The 15,688-nt window shown below is 45.7% G+C and overlaps 1 long non-coding RNA gene across 2 annotated transcripts in view; it reads right to left on the bottom strand.

Moving 5' to 3' along the window:
* Positions 1-15,688, bottom strand: part of LOC144697643 (uncharacterized) — a 32,030-nt gene that overhangs the window by 14,185 nt on the left and 2,157 nt on the right. Inside the window, exons 2-4 of one of the 2 annotated variants that reach the window (XR_013580417.1) lie at positions 15,022-15,073; positions 13,288-13,394; positions 9,273-10,352 (exon numbers count right to left, since the gene is read on the bottom strand). This is a non-coding gene — a long non-coding RNA (uncharacterized LOC144697643). Of the gene's footprint in view, positions 1-9,272; positions 10,353-13,287; positions 13,395-15,021; positions 15,074-15,688 lie in introns of those variants that run through there. The other variant, XR_013580418.1, reaches the window with a different exon arrangement.

The raw sequence follows: 15,688 nt of genomic DNA, 5'->3' as shown, positions 1-15,688 counted from the left end.
GACAGACTGGATTGCTCTACAGAGAGCTGGCACTGACTCAATGGGCTGAATGGCCTCTATCTGTGCTGTAATTATTCTGATGCATTTGTTTGACCACTCCTCATAATTTAACCCTTGGAGTTCAGTTGTTATTCAGGTACATCTGCACTGCTCTCCCACTAAGGCCAATATGGTCTATCCTTCCTAAAGTGTGATGCCCAGAACTGAACACAGTATTCCTGTCCTGATGAAAGGTCATGTTGACTCGAAACATTAACTCTGTTTCTCTCCACAGATGCTGCCAGGCCTGCTGAGTACTTCCAGCATTTTTTATTTTTATGACAGTGGTTCAGGTGCAGTCTAACCAGGATTTTGAAAATGTCGGTGCTTTTCCCACAAACAGAACAGACAAACCTTTTTCCTTCCACAATCAAAGTCCGATGATATTCAGGTCCTGAGGAATCGAGTGACTCTGTCAGATTTTGATGTGATGTTTGGTTTGAGTTTCCCCGTCTCCAAGTCCATCACATTGAAAATCCTGTAAAAAGGAGATTATAAAAAATCCATCCCTGTCAGTCCAGGATAGAAATTAAGAGACAAACATTTCTCTGGGTTGGAGTTTTCTGTGTGTAAATCCTCCCCTTCTAACCCCCTGTAAAAGGAGTTTCCAAACACTCGGTGTAAACTGGGCTCCGGGAGTTTGTAATCCGGGTTTGGAGTCCTACACCGGGTGTTTGTGAATCCTCCCAGTCCACCCTCCGGCTCCATTCCTCTCCTGCACTCGGCCCTTTCTCACCCGCTGGACTTTCAACCCGACCGCCTTGATCCCGATCCCGCACCCGCGCTGCGCATGCTCCAATTCAAGCCCGGTCACGCCCCTCATTCACTCCGATTGGCCGGAGGAACAGCCGCTCCCGCCGGACCTCCATGCCCGCCCCCTGTCCCTATTGGTCTGGAGCTGCCGTCAACCATTGTGAGCTGGAGCATGTGTAGCGCGTGAAATCAGGCGTGAGGAGAGCTGGAGCGAGCGGATTTAAAATGCGGGATTTACAAAGACCGAGTGCGGACTGAGAGCTGGAAAAAAGACCCGTGAGCATAGATAGGGCTGGCGGGTGAGTTGGGAGGCTTTATGAATTCACGGTCTCTGTCCTAAGCCCTCAATAAGGAACCATCCTTATCCAAGGAGAAGCAGAGCGCATGTGCGGTCACCATCTTTATATGGGGCAAAGGGCAGCAGAGTGCATGTGCGGTCACCATCTTTGTAGAGGGCGAGAAGCAGCAGAGCGCATGTGCGGTCACCATCTTTATAGGGGGCAATGTCCAACAGGGAGCATGCGTGGTCGCCATTTTTACAGAGGCTGCAGGCCCAGATGAATGACCTGCAGGAAGGACAATAAATCAGAGATAGAGTTTGGTGTGAAATCAATGGGTTGTTGTAAAACAGGAGATCAGGGTAACAGTCAGAAACAACAACAACTTCTATTAACATCATACATCATCCCAGTGAGCTTCACAGGAAAATCATAAAATAAAGTATAACATTCAGACACAGAAAGAGGTGACCAAAATACTTAAATAGTCACTTGTTTGTACAGAATTTGATTATTAACGAAAAAAGAGACAAGCTGTCAAAGATTTTCCTGTTGCACTCACCAGGACAAATGCAAGAATCCCAAATTTCAAAGGGAACCACAATTTATACTGCACGAGAAAAGGGTGCTGATTGGTTGGCCCGTTGGCTCTGATTGGTTGTTGCCATGGCCAATACAGTCAGGAGCTGTAATCCCCTCTACTTTTGTTTAATTCCACAAAAGACCCCGTGCCTGGACATGTTCCTACTGCCTGCAGAGGACAGGTCCCTGTGGATGAACATACGTAGCTTCTAGCAAGTGCAAGTGAGACACATTACAAGCCTGACTGATAATTTTTGAAATTTGGTATTCTTCCCTCTATCCTGATGAGGACAAGATAAAATGTTTTGACAGAATGTCTTTTTTTATTAATACTCAATTGTCTTAAAGGGGGAAAGTGTGGTAGACACAGGGAGAGAATCTCAGAGCTTGGGGTCGAGGGAACTGAAGGCACGGACACTAATGGTGGAGCAATTAAAACAGGGAATGCTAGAATTAGAGCAGTGCAGATATCATAGAGGGTTGTGGGTCTGCAGGAGCCACAGAGAGGAGGCCATTGGGGGATTTGAAAACAAGGATGAGAATTTTAAAATCGAGTTGCTCCTTGAACGGGAGCCAAGGAAGGTCAGGGAATGGGCCTAGCTGTGAGTGAAGACACAGACAGCAAAAATATGGATGTCTTCAAGGTTACGGAGGGTAGAATGTGGGAGACCAGCCAGGAGTGTGTTGGAATGGTCAAGTCTGGAGGTAAAAATGGCCGTGATAAGGGTTTCAGCAGCAGATGAGACACTCCTGAGACAGGGGTGAGGTCGGGTGATATTACGGAGGTGGAAACAGGCGATCTTAGTAATGGCACAGACATGAGGTCAGCAGCTCATTTCGAGATCAAATGTGACACCGAGGTTGTGAACAGACTGGTTTAATCTCAGACCGTTCCCAGGGAAAGGGATGGAGTTGGTATCTGGGAAATGGAGATTGGAGCAGGGACTGAAAACAGTGTCTTCAGTCTTCTCAGTGTTTAATTGGAGTTAATTAGTCATCAGGAAGAGAAGCAGGAACCAGAATGGGCCATGAGACTGATCCCAGGTTTAACTCAGAGAGGGAGAGAAGGAAGGAAGGAAACTCTGGGACATTGGGAGAAACCACCTTCATAATCGCTCATTAAATCTCCACACAGTAAGTTTTGAACACAAGGTTAACATCTGCTATTCTGTCTGGTCGGTCAGGGGGTTTCAGATTAATGTTTTGTCACGAGTAATCACTGAGGTGAATGATCAGACATATTGTCAACTCCAATTATAGAAATTTGTTAAAAAGATACAGAAAGAATTGTCCAAAACTCTGTCTGGATTTCAGCACAGGGAGGAGGGAGAGTGTGTGGGATGGGGATTTGCAGCTTTGGGGGAACAAGAGAGGAAAAAATGTTCCATAGAATTGTCTGTTCTGAATTTCTATCCTGTTCTTACAGTGATGGCTCTTGTAAACTCCTTTTACAGATAATTAGAAGGGGAGGATTTTCAGGCAGGAAACTCAAACCAAACATCACATCAAGATCTGACACAGTCACTCGATTCATCAGGACCTGAATATCATCACCTTTGAATGTGGACGGAGAAACGTTTGTCTGTTCTGTCTGTGGGAAAAGATTTCAAACATCAGTGTGACTGGAAAAGCACCGAGACACACACACACCCGAGTGAGAGTATCCCAGTGAACTGACTGTGGAAAGAGCTTTAACCAGTCACACAGCCTGAAATAACATCACACCATTCACAGTGGGGAGAAACTGTACACGTGTTCTCTGTGTGGACGAGGCTTCAACTGATCATCAAACTTAGAGAGACACAGGGACACCTGGACCATGGAGAAACCGTGGAAATGTAAGGACTGTGAGAAAGGATTCAATCGTCCATCCGAACTGGAAACCCATCGACGCAGTCACACTGGGGAGAGGCCGTTCACCTGCTCCGAGTGTGGGAAGGGATTCAAGCGGTTATCCCACCTGCTGACACACCAGCGAGTTCACACTGGGGAGAGACCGTTCACCTGCTCCCAGTGTGGGAAGGAATTCACTCAGTCATCAAACCTGCGCACACACCAGCGAATTCACACAGGGGAAAGACCATTCACCTGCTCCGTGTGTGGGAAGGGATTCACTCGGTCATCAAGCCTGCTGACACACCAGCGAGTTCACACTGGAGAGAGACCATTCAACTGCACGGTATGTGGGAAAGGATTCCCTGGGTCCTCTAACCTGCTGAAGCACCAGCGAATTCACACTGAGGACAGGCCATTCAGTTGTACTTCCTGTGGAACGAGATTCAGGACTTTATCGAACCTCAAAGTGCACCAGCGAATTCACACTGGAGAGATGCCTTTCACCTGCTCCGAGTGTGGGAAGGGATTCACTCAGTCATCCCACCTACTGACACACCAGCGAGTTCACACTGGGGAGAGACCATTCACCTGCTCCCAGTGTGGGAAGGGATTCACTCAGTTATCCCACCTGCTGAGACACCAGCGAGTTCACACTGGGGAGAGACCATTCACCTGCTCCCAGTGTGGGAAGGGATTCACTCAGTTATCCACCCTGCTGAAACACCAGCGAATTCACACAAGGAGAGGCCGTTCTGCTGTACTTCCTGTGTAAAGAGATTCAGCCTTCATTCCACCTCAGTGTACGCCAGTGAATTCACATTGGAGAGAGAGCGTTCACCTGCTCCGAGTGTGGAAAGGGGTTCACTCATTTGTCCAACCTGTTGACACACTAGCGAGTTCACACTGGGAAGATGCTGTTCACCTTCTCCGAATGTAGGAAGGGATTCACTTGGTCATCCCACCTGCTCAGACAACAGTGAGTTCACAAGTGACAGCAGGGTTTGGATTCTGCTGTTATTGCTGCTGTTAATCACATCCAGAACTGAACCACGTTCATTCTAATAGTCGTGGTTTGTTTCTATTGATGTTAATAATCCCTGTAACTGGGCTGAAGTTTAATATCTTGATGTCTGTTAAATAAATCAGTTTTGTTTCAAACTCTCAGAATGTCGAGTCCTTGATTTCTCCAGGATAAGAGGAGACTGATTGATGTCCTGTTGCCAACTGCTCCATTTTTGGATCTGGTCTCCTCTCTAACCCTAGATTCTTTCAGTTCTCAGACCTTTGGTTACTCTCATGGATACGTCCCAGCTCCCCACACCTCCCAGAGAGCCTTGGGATCCAGGGAAGTATCAGTGTTAAAAACAGAAAATGCTGGAAATAACCAATACTTTTCCAAATGCCAATTGATTTTGTCCCAGATTATTGTCTCCAGCCTTTCCCCACCACTGATGTGAAGCTGATTGTCCTGGAATTGCTGTGTGTTTGAACAGGGGTGTAACATTTACAATCTGTCAGTCCTTTGACACCACTACTATATAAGGAGGGTTGGAAGATTGTGACCAGAGCCTCCACAAGTTCCATGTGAAGGATGCTGTCTCTGACAGTGCAGCAGTCCCTCAGTGTCACCCTGGAGTGTCAGCCTAGATAATGTGCTCAGGTTTATTAATATTTCCTCTTGTTATTGATGTGGGTCATTAAGAAACAATGGACACTTATGATGTCATCCAGTCCCAGTGCGATGATGTCATCCAGTCCCAGTGCGATAATGTCATCCAGTCCCAGTGCGATGATGTCATGAAGACTATTAAATACCAGCGGAGCCTTAGTGGTGAAAACAGTTTTGTTCGAGATGGCAGCGAGTCCATTACTGATAGATCAGCAAATGGAGTGAATGGGAAAGAAAGTGAGGCAGCTCATGAACATCAGGAATAGTGTTGTAAACTATGAGGATGAGAAACATATACAGTATATGTCCCATCTCCTGACACTCTGCCCCCATCTCCCGACAATCTGCCCCCATCTCCCCTCACTCTGCCCCATCTCCCGACACTCTGCCCCCATCTCCCGACACTCTGCCCCCATCTCCCGACACTCTGCCCCCATCTCCCGACACTCTGCCCCATCTCCCGACACTCTGCCCCCATCTCACGAGCAGCCTGTCTCTACCTCTGCTGAACCCACACAGGATGCACCATGTTGAAGCCAGAGGGAAGGACTGGGTGAGAAATTGTAATTCACCAAGGGTGTGAACATGGGGGTTTAACAAAATATTAAGTTTCCTGTTTATAACAATGAAACATAAAACGCATTGATTGGAACCACTTCCAGCTCTTGTCCATTCTGACATCCCGTGGGCCAGCTCACCCTCTCACTGGGTTCATGCTGAATGTCAATCCAGGCTGGGAGCCATTGGGTGGATGTGCAATGGGTGGATGAGTGGCTGAAGGAATGTTCAGTTCACAGGGAGGGGGATGGGGGAGGGGGGGTTGGTGCTGGTGGTGGGAAGTGTTCATTCTGAAAGAGTCCCACCTGAAACAGTGACCATTCATTTCTCACTTTCCAATGATGTTTGACCTGCTGTGTTTTTCTCTGAAACCCAGGACAGTCAAATTATGTCCCAAAGTTCAGATTAGGGCCTTGAGCCTGGGCTATGGGGCCCACATACATGGAGCACCATTACCGGATGTCCTTCATCCCCGATTTTAATCACTCCACCATTGGTGGCCGGGCCTTCAGCTGCCTGGACCCTAAGCTGTGGAATTTCCTCCCTAAACCTCTCCACCTTTCTCATTCACTTCCCTCCTTACAGACACTCCTTATAACCGACCTCTTTGGCCAAGCTTTTGGTTATCTGACCTAATATATCTTTATGCCCCGATGAAACTCCTTGGGACAATTTATTATGTTAGAAGCCCGATATAAATTTAAGTTGTTGTAGTTGTTTTTGTAGTTCAGTGAGAACTGTTCACTTACTGAGTGAGTGAGTCTGTATCAATGTAACTCAGATAGACACATCTTGTGTCATAGTTCAGTGAGATCTGATCACTTACTGAGTGAGTGAGTCTGTTTCAATGTAACTCAGATAGACACAGCTTGTGTCATAGTTCAGTGAGATCTGATCACTCACTGAGTGAGTGAGTCTGTATCAATGTAACTCAGATAGACACATCTTGTGACATAGTTCAGTGAGATCTGATCATTTACTGAGTGACTGAGTCTGTATCAATGTAACTCAGATAGACGCAGCTTGTGTCATAGTTCAGTGAGATCTGATCACTTACTGAGTGAGAGAGTCTGTATAAATGTAACTCAGATAGACACAGCTTGTGTCATAGTTCAGTGAGATCTGATCACTTACTGAGTGAGTAAGTCTGTATCAATATAACTTGGATAGACACAGCTTGTGGCATAGTTCAGTGAGATCTGATCACTTACTGAGTGAATGAGTCTATTTAATGTAACTCGGATAAACACAGCTTGTGTCACAGTTGGGAAAAGATGATTCTTTCCAAACATTCAAAATTACCACAAAGCCATTAAAGAACATCTGTTGTGAGCTGAATTATTTGGTAGAATTAGAGTGAAGGAGTGGGATTGACCCACAGCCTGAGACACCACTTTAAGGATAGGAAGAGAGGGAATCTGGAGAGGAGAAAAGAATTAGTAGGAGACCAGGCACTGAATCTGTAACAATGAGCAGAGAGGGAGAGGAGTGTGTGGGACAGGGAATTATAGATTTGGGGGAATGAAAGGAGAAAGAATATTCCATAGAAACTAGAATTGTCTGTTCTGAATTTCTATCCTGTACTGACAGTGATGGCTTTTGTCAACTCTGTTTACAGGGTATTAGAGGGAGAGGATTTTCAAATGAAAAACTCAAAGCAAAAATCTCAAGATCTTATAGAATCACTGAATTCATACATGATCAGCCTCTGATTATCGAAGGAGAAATGTTTGTCTGTTCTGTCTGTGGGGGAAAAAAAAATAATCAGTGTGACTGGAAAATCACCAGCACACACACACCCGAGTCAGAATCACATCTCGGGGTCAAACCTGACATCACGTGTGCAAAAAGTCTGGTTTACATTCAGTCAGTTGCCAGGGAGAGGAATGGAGTTGGTAGCTAGGGAATAAAAACAATGGTTTCAGTCTTCCCAATATTCAATTGGAGGACATTTTTGCACATCCACCACTGGATATTAGACAAACAGTCTGATAAGTTAACAAAAGTGGAGAGAGGTGGTGGTGAGGTAGAGCTGGGCACTGTCAGTGTACATGTGATAACTGACACTGTTTTCAGATGATGTCGTTGTGGGGAGCATGTTGATGAGAAATAAAAAGAGGCCAAGGCTGGATCCTCTGGGGACACCAGAGGTAACTGTGGGAGTGGGAAGGGAAGTCATTACAAGTGATTCTCTGGCTATGATTAGACAGAGAAAAATGGAACCAGGAGAGAACAGCCCCACCCAGCTGGACGACAGTGGAGAGATATTGGAGCAGAATGGTGTGGTTAACCTTGTCAAGGGCTGCAGACACATTGAGAAGGACGAGAAGGGATAGTTTACCTTTGTCCCAGTCACATAGGATGTCATTGGTGCTTTGATCAGAGCTGTTTCAATACTGCGTCAGGGGCAGAAACCTTATTGGAGGGATTCAAACAGGGAGTTCTGGGAAAGATGGGAATGGATTTGAGACGTGACAACATTTTCAAGGACTTTGGAAAGGAAAGAGAGGTTGGAAATGGTGTAGTAGTTTTCAAGGATGGTGGGGTCAAGGATTTATTTATTGAGGAAAGGAATGATGATTAGAAGGAGAGGGGGGCAATAGCTGAAGAGAGAGAACTGTTAATAATGTCGGTAAACATGGGGAAGTTGGCTGATCAGCAGTTTATTGGGAATAGGGTTGATAGCAGGAGGTGGGTCTCATGGACAAGATGAGCACTGAGAGGCCAAGAGGGGAGATGGGAGAGAAACTAAAGAAAGATGTGAGTTCAGGTTTGAACAAGGGGAACTTTGGAGATAGTTTGTCCTGGTGGGCTATTGGAAGGGAAAGAAGCAGCAGAGGCAGCTGATCGAATTGTCTCAATCTTAGTGACAAAGAAGCTCAATGAGCTCCTCACACTTGTTCTTGGAGGTGAGGATGGAGGTGACAGGGGAGAGGGGAGCATTTCAAAATAAACTAACTTGTCTTCAAGATATTAAAACAGGTCGTCCCAAATTGTGGCTCGTGATCCCCAGTGATGAGATTTTGGGCTCGCGAGCTCTGAGGCATCCATGGCTGCCAGGGAGCTTGGACTGTCCCCTGACAGATACGAGGGCCCCTTAAATCCTCACCTTTTCCTATTGGTGGACCAGCTCTAATGGCTGCTATCTGAGGCTTGATTGCTGCATAAGACGCCCGTGAAAAGGTAGGTGTTTGTTTTCTGTTCATCAACTCCCCCAATTCATTCGTCATTACCAAACTAAGACAAACACATATCCTGGGGATTAAGATAGATTTAAAAAAGCTTTCTACCTCTTCTGTCATTTCAGCAGACAAAAGGAGGATCAGTCTGAATTTGAGGGATGTCCATTCACCGTTTTGAAAAGTATATTTTTAGGATTACTAAAAGTTTTATGAGCCATTAAATATTTGTAGAGGTGAAAGCACCTTTCTGACTGTATATCGCGCTAATAGCTTCTGTTGTATATAACTAAAACCCTATTGTAGTGATTATGATAAAAGCTGTATCTGTGTGTAATTGAAAGTCATTTATATGAAATATCCTGCACACGCAGAATTGGAATTTCAAGATTTTATTTAGTGAGGAATTATAGAGAGTTAAGAGAATTATTGAGTTAATTATACATGAGTCCAATTTACAATGTAGACTTTACAATATGCTAATTTTTCATTGAGCAATTGCAAATATTTAGCTGCTTGAAGTACTTTCTGCAGAATAACAATTGTCCAATCTTTGCCTGAAGCCTCTTTCCCGCTCAACATCTCCTGTAATCCCCAGATTTTCACTCTAGGGTCACACCAAGTCTGAGACATTAAAATGGGGTCTTACAGGGAAAGGTTTGGGAAGCGCTGGATTAATAGACTCAGCACTTTGTGTTTAACACAAAGCTGTTTTATTTGAATTTTATCTGGAGTGTATAAACATCAGCAGGAACAGATCTCAATGAACATGGTTCAGTCTTGGACGTGATTAACAGCAAAATCCAATCACTTCATGACTCATGAACGCGCTGGTGTCTCAGCAGGTGGGATGAGGTAATGAATCCCTTCCCACACTCGGAACAGGTGAACGGTCTCTCCCCAGTGTGAACTCGCTGGTGTCTCAGCAGGTTGGATGATCGAGTGAATCCCTTTCCACACACGTAGCAGGTGGACAGTCTCTCCCCAGTGTGAACTCGCTGGTGCATCAGAAGGTTGGATGCCTGAGTGAATCCCTTCCCGCATGCAGAGCAGATGAATGGTCTCTCCCCAGTGTGAACTCGCTGGTGCATCAGCAGGTTGGATGCCTGAATGAATCTCTTCCCACACTGGGAGCTGGTGAATGGTCTCTCCCCTGTGTGAACTCGCTAGTGTGTTTGCAGGCAGGATGCATGACTGAATCCCTTCCCACACATGGCACAGGTGAATGGTCTCTCTCCAGTGTGAGTGCTCCGATGAGTTTCCAGCTCAGACGGGTAGTTAAATTCCTTCCTACAATCCCCACATTTCCACGCCTTCTCCCCAGTGTAAACGGTGCTTTTTCCTTCCATGTTCGAAATCCGATGATCTTCAGCTTACGATAGACTGGGAAATTCTGTCAGATCCTGATGTGATGTTTAGTTTCAGTTTCCCGACTGCAAATCCTCCCCTTCTAATACCCTGTGAAATTGATTTAAAACAGAAAAAAGGGAGTGAGAGAGAACCCACAAAAACACAAAGGCAGGTTGTGAAATTGAGCTGAATGAATCTGGGAATTGGTGGGGCCGGCACTAGGAAAAAGTGACCATGAAAACTGCTGGATTGTCATAAAAACCCAACTGGTTCACTAATGTCCTTCAGGGAAGGGAACCTGCCACTCGGTCTGGGCCAACACAAGACTCTGGCCTCGATTGGAGGAGAGAGAGAGAGAGAAAGATGGGAGTGGGTGAGAGCGAGAGAGGGAAAGGCAGGGGGTGAAGGAGAGGGATAAAAACAAAGTGCTGGAAAATCTCTGCAGATCTGGCAGCATCTGTGGAGAGAGAAACAGAGTTAAAGTTTCGAGACTGTATTACACTCCTTCGGAATTGGTGAAGCAGACGGGATTTATATTTCTACAATTCAACCAGAACTTGGACAGAATCTCCCAAACCCTCAACCTCCACCACCCAGAAGGACCAGGGTAGCAGGTGTGTGTGAACATCATCACCTCCAACTTCCCCTTCATGTCACACACCATCCTGACTTGTCTGACATCCGGTACTGGATAAGCAGAAATTCCCTTTATTTAAATATTGGGTAGACTGAAGCCATTGTCTTCAGTCCCCACTACAAACTCCACTCCCTGATCACCGACTCCATCCCTCTCCCTGGAAACTGTCTGAGACTGAACCAGACTGTTCACAACCATGGTGAAATATTTCACCCCAAGATGAGCTTCCAACCACATATCCACATCATCACCAAGACCGCCTATTTCCACCTCAGTAACATCGCCCAACTCCATCCCAGTCTCAGCTCATCTGCTGCTGAAACTCTCATCCATTCCTTTGTTCCCTCTAGGCTTAACTATCCTAACGCACTCCCAGCCGGCCTCCCACATTCAGCCTCCCTGTAATCTTGAGGTCATCCAAAACTCTGCTGCCCGTGTGATTACTCTCACTGAGTCTTGTTCACCCATCACCCCTGTGCTCACTGACTGACAAGGTTTCCAGGTTAAGAAACACCAAAATGTTCAATTTCTTATCCTTACTTTCACATTTTTCCATGGCCGCTCCCGAACTCAAAAATCTCCATCAGTATCACAACCCTCCGAGATATCTGTACTCCTCTGATTCCAGCCTCCTGAGCATTCCTGATTTTAATCACTCCACCACTGACAGCCATTTGTCAGTTTCCAAGGCCCCAAGCTCTCGAATTTCCTCCCTAAACCTCTCTACCTTCGGAAGTCCCCGGTGTCACAGATGTCAATCCTCAGCTAATTCCATTCACTCCACGTGATATCAAGAAATGACTGAAGACACTGGACACTGCAAAGGCTATGGGCCCTGACAATATTTGGCCAATAGTACTGAAAACTTGTGCTCCGGAACTTGCTGCACCCCTAGCCAAGCTGTTCCAGTACAGCTACAACACTGGTATCTACCCGGCAAGTGGAAAATTGCCCAGGTATGTCCTGTACACAAAAAGCAGGACAAATCTAACCCGGCCAATTTCCGCCGCATCAGCCTATTCTCCATTATCAGTAAAGTAATGGTCATTAACAGTGCTATCAAGCGGCACTTGCTTAGCAATAACCTATTCACTGACGCCCAGTTTGGGTTCCGCCAGGGCCACTCAGCTCCTGACCTCATTGCAGCCTTGGTTCAAGCATGCACAAAAGAGTTGAACTCCCGAGGTGAGGCGAGAGTTACTGGCCTTGACATCAATGCTGCATAAGACCGAGTGTGGCATCAGGGGGCCCTAGCAAAACTGGAGTTGGTAGGAATCGGGGGGAAAATTCTCCGCTGGTTGGAGTCATACCTAGCACAAAGGAAGATGGTTGTGGTTGTTGGAGGTCAGTCATCTCAGTTCCAGGATATCACTGCAGGAGTTCCTCAGGGTAGTGTCCTCAGCCCAACCATCTTCAGCTGCTTTATCAATGACCTTCTTTCCATTATAAGGTCAGAAGTGGGGGCATTTTCTGATCATTGCACAATGTTCAGCACCATTCATGACTCCTCAGATCCTGAATAACTCCATCTTCAAATGCAGCAAGATCTGGGTGACATCCAGGCTTGGGCTGACAAGTGGCAAGTAACATTCACCCCACACAAGTGCCAGGCTATGACCATCTCCAACAAGAGAGAATCTAACTATCATCCCTTGACATTCAATGGCATTACCATCGCTGAATCCCCCACTATCAACATCCTGGGGGTTACTATTGACCTGAAATTCAACTGGACCAGCCATATAAATACTGTGGCTACAAGACCAGGTCAGAGGCTAGGAATCCTGTGGTGAGTAACTCACCTCCTGACTCCCCAAAACCTTTCCACCATCTACAAGATGCATTGTAGGAATTCACCAAGGGTCCTTAGAGAGTGTCTTACAAACCTACGACCACTAGCATCTAGAAGGACAAGGGCAACAGACACATGGGGACACCATCACCTGGAAGCTCCCCTCCAAGCCACTCGCCATCCTGACTTGGAAATATATCGGCTGTTGCTTCACTGTCATTGGGTCAAAATGCTGGGATTCCTTCCCTAACAACACTATGGGTGTACCTACACCATGTGAACTCCAGTGGTTCAAGAAGGCAGCTCACCACCACCTTCTCAAGAGCAATTAGGGATGGTCAGTAATGTTGGCCCAGCCAGCGAAGTCCACATCGCTTGGAAGAATTAAGAAGATTCCCTTTAAGAGTGACCACTTTGACCAAGCTTTTGGTCACCTGCCCTAATATCTCCTCATGTGGCTCAGTGTCAAATGTTACTTTGTGACATGTCTGTGAAATGCCTTGGAACATTATATCACATTAAAAGTGTGATAGAAACAAAAATTGTTGTTGTTGATTTGGACATATATCACTGTTCCTTCATCATCACTGGGTGAATAACCTGTAACTCCTTACCTAACAGCATTGTGGGAGCACCTTCACCACACGGACTGCAGCGGTTCAAGAAGGTCAAACATCATTTTCTCCACAGGCAACTGGGGATTGGCAAAATATGCTCCTATCTGTGGAGAGGCAAACAGAATAAACATTTCAGGGTGTGCAGAATGAATTAAAGGGACTAAAAATGATGCAGAATTTGATGGTCAACATCAGCTCAGAGGCAGAAGAGAAATGGACTATAGTGCAGGAAAAACAATTCCTGACTTACGAAAGGTACTGCGGGAAGATAAAGCTGGGAAGACAGCAGCACATGGTCAGGAGATGGGCAGCGGAGGTAACCTCATTGAGACACAGTCAGCAAAAGTAACAATTAAATACTAAACGTACCTAAAATACACCCAGTATTAGAGGCAGAGGAATTGGACAATAGCAGCGGACAGAGCTGAAACAGAGCAATGGATTGTGTTATAAATTCAATTCATCCTGGGTCCCTGCTAAATTAGCAACCTGTGGAGATTATAACATTTAAGGTACAGGATGTTCCAATGCTTGTTACATTGGTTCCTGTCTAGTAACAAGGGTGGGATCCTCTGGGAGTATTTTGATAGGTCACCAGATCAGTTCTCGGGTCAGTGAACAGCTCTTCTTGAGGCAGTTATTTCCGGGAGTTGCCAGGCAATAGGTGCCACAGGAACAGGTAGAGGTCCCAGTTAAGCTGAGTTAAAAATTTAGAGAAATGGCTGCAGGGAGCAGACTTTAACTAAAGAGGGCTGTTGAAGCAAAGGTACCCCTTTGGAGCAATGGTGTTCTGCTTGGCATGGCCATAAATCTCAGCTAGTGCAAGCTAGTGTTTGATTGTACTTGGGAATCCAGGGAGATGGAATCTTGGAAAGCGAGACTGAAACTCTGCGAGGTGGGCCATTGTTAAAGCCGTCTGAGTGGGAGTGACTTTTGGAGAGAATTCCAGGTGAGATCTTCGAAGCTGGAGATCGGAAACCCTCTTGAGAAAGACTAAGTTTCAGTGAGATTGGTTGACTCACAGTGGGACTAATGTCTGGGTGATTGTTGTGAAATCCATGGAATCTCTTTTGGTTGCATCTGTCATTTACTCTGTAATGTGGTGTGTCTCATCACAGTTCATCTGTTAATTCACATGTACCTCATACTTACCTTGAATGTTCGAGTATCAGGTACATATTGTAAATTGTTTTATCTTTCTGAACTTGTACGGTAAATTTTGTTTTATTGTTGTTCAAAACCCATGGAAACTTGTGGCCTTATTCCAAAAGTAGGTGTCTTAAATCTCAACCTTCATCTACTTTAAACAAAATGCTATTGATCCCTCACCCGATCGCATCTGTGTCTGGCCAAGAATCATAACAATATACATGGGATTCAGATCCACAGGAAAGAAGCCACACCAGCCGTTAACAGGATCCACACCAATTGGTGAAGTCAAAACTAAGACACAGGGCCTTTTCTTGCTGAGATAGTTTGTTGACTTGCCTCACTGTCAACACTGCTCACCCACACCCAGTGTCCCAGCTATCCCCTACTTCATTGTGTTCAAATACCCATCACCTGTTTACCTTAACAATCTCATTGACATTAACAAACCTTAACAATGTAACTGAGAAGGCATTCACACCAACCTCAGAGCCATGGAACTTTGCATAGATAACAGAGCATAGGCAACAGAGCATAAAACCAAAATCTTTAAATTGTAGATGAATAGTCAAAAATACTCACCTGTGAAACAATTTCAAGGTTCAACTTTAAACTCTCCTGCTGGAGCCTGCAGCTGGAAAGAAATCAGAAGCACTGGAGTCAGAGAAAAATCTCCCAGTTGAGGAAATACCCGGGGAGCGGGGTGATGTCACCGTGTAATTGTCGATGTGTGATGATGTCACAGTGTAACTATCGATGTGTGATGATGTCACACACACAGACACAGAACATCTGGGTCTGTGCAAACCAGTGATCACCACACATTATGAAGGATGTGAGGGTCCTTGAGAGGGGACAGAGGAGATTTACCAGAATGGGTCGAGGGAAGTGGGATATGAGCTAGAAGGTTTTGTTCTCCTTCAAGCAAAGGAGATTGAGGGAATTTAATAAAGGTGTACAAGATTATGATAGGTTTAGATAAGGTAGATCACACAGAATCACACAGTGCAGAAGAGGCCCTTTGGCCCATCGAGTCTGCACCAACACGTGAGAAACACCTGATCTACCTACCTAATCCCATTTACCAGCACTTGGCCCATAGCCTTGAATGTTATGACGTGTCAAGTGCTCATCCAAGTACTTTTCAAGAGGATGTGAGGCAGCCTGCCTCCACCACCCTCTCAGGCAATGCATTCCAGACCGTCACAACCCTCTGGGTAAAAAAGTTTTTCCTCACATCCCCCCAAAC

The sequence above is a fragment of the Cetorhinus maximus genome, chromosome 23, assembly GCF_964194155.1.
Source record: "Cetorhinus maximus chromosome 23, sCetMax3.hap1.1, whole genome shotgun sequence".
Lineage (NCBI taxonomy): Eukaryota > Metazoa > Chordata > Chondrichthyes > Lamniformes > Cetorhinidae > Cetorhinus > Cetorhinus maximus.
The sequence above is the reverse complement of the archived record's forward strand: the minus strand, read 5'-3'. Positions and strand labels throughout refer to the sequence as shown.